Genomic DNA, 254 nt, shown 5'->3' on the forward strand with positions numbered 1-254 from the left:
GGTTCGCACACACCGCACACACCGCACACACCACACACACCACACACACCACACACACCACACACACCACACACACCACACACACCACACACACCACACACACCACACACACCACACACACCACACACACCACACACAACTCGACACATAACACCCAAACCCAGCACCTTTCTCACCAACCTTGTCCGCGCAGGGTCGTTGACAATCACGAGAGGCAATGGCGGAGACGTCGTCAATGGCACCGGAGGAACGGT

This window comes from Acanthamoeba castellanii (assembly GCF_000313135.1).
Source record: "Acanthamoeba castellanii str. Neff unplaced genomic scaffold scf7180000084717, whole genome shotgun sequence".
NCBI lineage: Eukaryota > Discosea > Longamoebia > Acanthamoebidae > Acanthamoeba > Acanthamoeba castellanii.